Raw genomic sequence first — 2,500 nt, 5'->3', positions numbered from 1 at the left:
GGAAGACTGCATGGGAATACCAGGTGTTGTAGGCTTTTGCATTTTCGTATCTGGATGGGTCGCGTTTTACTCTTCAATTCATTCAGTCAGTTCACCTGCCAATTGCACGCGGATATGGTGTACTGCATTGGGATCAAGATTTTCTTGTAAAAGACCGTTTAGTGCCACTCTTTCGGGGCTCAACCAGGAGTCCAGAATAAACGTTTTCATGAGTGTTGACCTCCCGCAATAGAGTTGAATCTTGATTTTTACAAATGAATGTGCGCCAGGTCTCTGCAAGTATGGCCTACGACCATATCACCCTGAATGCGCCCGATCTCCTTTGATCTCGAAAACTAAGCAGGGTCGAGCCAGGTTAGTACTTGTGTAATGCGGGCGTAAGCGACCTTCCGGATGTGACGTCACGGGGGGTGGAGCCATGTGATGTGGGTGGAAGGTTCGGGTCCTTAAGCGGGTAAACCGGAAGGGGAAGTCAGTCGGGGTGTGAGCGGAAAAGAGTGAGGCCACGCGGGCGAGTGAGAAGAGGGGGGGCACCGACGGCCATCGGGAGCCAACCCCGAAGACAGGAGGAAGCTACGGAGTGGTGTGCAGCTGCGGAGAAGACAGCCAGAAGGGCTGCGTGTTAGAGGCAGCGGTGTGGCTGCCAGGTGTGGCGGGAGAGAAGAGGGAGAGACAGCACGAGGCTGTCAGAGCTGCAGAGAGGACGAAGGAGAGAGGAGTTGCAGCGAGTACAGCCAAGGGGGGCTGTGTGAGAGTAACAGCAGCGGGGCTGCTGTTGTGGATCGGGCCGACATCGGAGTCAGCACCGTGGAGTAGCTACAGAGTAGAGACAGCCGTGTGGGAATACAGTACGAACCGAATAAAGGACACTGAGCCAGACATCGTGGTCCAGTCGTTTATTACACTTGGATGGGAGACTGCCTGGGAATACCAGGTGTTGTAGGCTTTTGCATTTTCGTATCTGGATGGGTCGCGTTTTACTCTTCAATTCACCCAGTCAGTTCACCTGCCAATTGCACGCGGATATGGTGTACTGCATTGCGATCAAGATTTTCTTGTAAAATACCGTTTAATGCCACTCTTTCGGGGCTCAACCAGGAGTCCAGAATAAACGTTTTCATGAGTGTTGACCTCCCGCAGTAGAGTTGAATCTTGATTTTTACATATGTATGTGCGTCAGGTCTCTGCACGTATGGCCTACGACCCTATCACCCTGAATGCGCCCGATCTCGTCTGATCTCGGAAGCTAAGCAGGGTCGAGCCTGGTTAGTACTTGGATGGGAGACTGCCTGGGAATACCAGGTGTTGTAGGCTTTTGCATTTTCGTATCTGGATGGGTCGCGTTTTACTCTTCAATTCACCCAGTCAGTTCACCTGCCAATTGCACGCGGATATGGTGTACTGCATTGGGATCAAGATTTTCTTGTAAAAGACCGTTTAATGCCACTCTTTCGGGGCTCAACCAGCAGTCCAGAATAAACGTTTTCATGAGTGTTGACCTCCTGCAGTAGAGTTGAATCTTGATTTTTACAAATGAATGTGCGTCAGGTCTCTGCAAGTATGGCCTACGACCATATCACCCTGAATCCGCCCGATCTCGTCTGATCTTGGAAGCTAAGCAGGGTCGAGCCTGGTGAGTACTTGGATGGAAGACTGCCTCGGAATACCAGGTGTTGTAGGCTTTTGCATTTTCGTTTCTGGATGGGTCGCGTTTTACTCTTCAATTCACCCAGTCAGTTCACCTGCCAATTGCACGCGGATATGGTGTTCTGCATTGGGATCAAGATTTTCTTGTAAAAGACCGTTTAATGCCACTCTTTCGGGGCTCAACCAGGAGTCCAGAATAAACGTTTTCATGAGTGTTGACCTCCCGCAGTAGAGTTGAATCTTGATTTTAACATATGAATGTGCGTCAGGTCTCTGCAAGTATGCCCTACGACCATATCACCCTGAATGCGCCCGATCTCCTTTGATCTCGAAAACTAAGCAGGGTCGAGCCAGGTTAGTACTTGGATGGGAGACTGCCTGCGAATACCAGGTGTTGTAGGCTTTTGCATTTTCGTATCTGGATGAGTCGCGTTTTACTCTTCAATTCACCCAGTCAGTTCACCTGCCAATTGCACGCAGATATGGTGTACTGCATTGGGATCAAGATTTTCTTGTAAAAGACCGTTTAATGCCACTCTTTCGGGGCTCAACCAGGAGTCCAGAATAAACGTTTTCATGAGTGTTGACCACCTGCAGTAGAGTTGAATCTTGATTTTTACAAATGAATGTGCGTCAGGTCTCTGCAAGTATGGCCTACGACCATATCACCCTGAATGCGCCCGATCTCGTCTGATCTCGGAAGCTAAGCAGGGTCGAGCCTGGTTAGTACTTGGATGGGAGACTGCCTGGGAATACCAGGTGTTGTAGGCTTTTGCATTTTCGTATCTGGATGGGTCGCGTTTTACTCTTCAATTCACCCAGTCAGTTCACCTGCCAATTGCACGCGGATATG

General features: G+C 49.8%; 4 non-coding genes and 1 pseudogene across 4 annotated transcripts in view; all 5 read left to right on the top strand.

The window, feature by feature from the left end:
* The window catches only part of LOC144726170 (5S ribosomal RNA), a 119-nt gene extending 84 nt beyond the window's left edge, over nt 1-35 (top strand). Inside the window, exon 1 of the ribosomal RNA XR_013587227.1 lies at nt 1-35. This exon is cut by the window's left edge and continues 84 nt beyond it. This is a non-coding gene — a ribosomal RNA (5S ribosomal RNA).
* A 1,160-nt stretch (nt 36-1,195) lies between these two features.
* LOC144725915 (5S ribosomal RNA) lies at nt 1,196-1,314 on the top strand. The gene has a single exon (XR_013586981.1). It is a non-coding gene; the product is annotated as a 5S ribosomal RNA (ribosomal RNA).
* A 249-nt stretch (nt 1,315-1,563) lies between these two features.
* LOC144725246 (5S ribosomal RNA) lies at nt 1,564-1,682 on the top strand. The gene has a single exon (XR_013586723.1). It is a non-coding gene; the product is annotated as a 5S ribosomal RNA (ribosomal RNA).
* A 249-nt stretch (nt 1,683-1,931) lies between these two features.
* LOC144725298 (5S ribosomal RNA) lies at nt 1,932-2,050 on the top strand (annotated as a pseudogene).
* Nucleotides 2,051-2,299: 249 nt separating this feature from the next.
* Nucleotides 2,300-2,418, top strand: LOC144725832 (5S ribosomal RNA). Its single transcript, XR_013586901.1, has one exon. It is a non-coding gene; the product is annotated as a 5S ribosomal RNA (ribosomal RNA).
* Nucleotides 2,419-2,500: the final 82 nt, after the last annotated feature.

This window comes from Lampetra planeri, chromosome 22 (assembly GCF_965212315.1).
Source record: "Lampetra planeri chromosome 22, kcLamPlan1.2.h2, whole genome shotgun sequence".
Taxonomy (NCBI): domain Eukaryota; kingdom Metazoa; phylum Chordata; class Hyperoartia; order Petromyzontiformes; family Petromyzontidae; genus Lampetra; species Lampetra planeri.
Note: the sequence above shows the minus strand (reverse complement) of the source record. Positions and strands in the feature narration are given on the sequence as shown.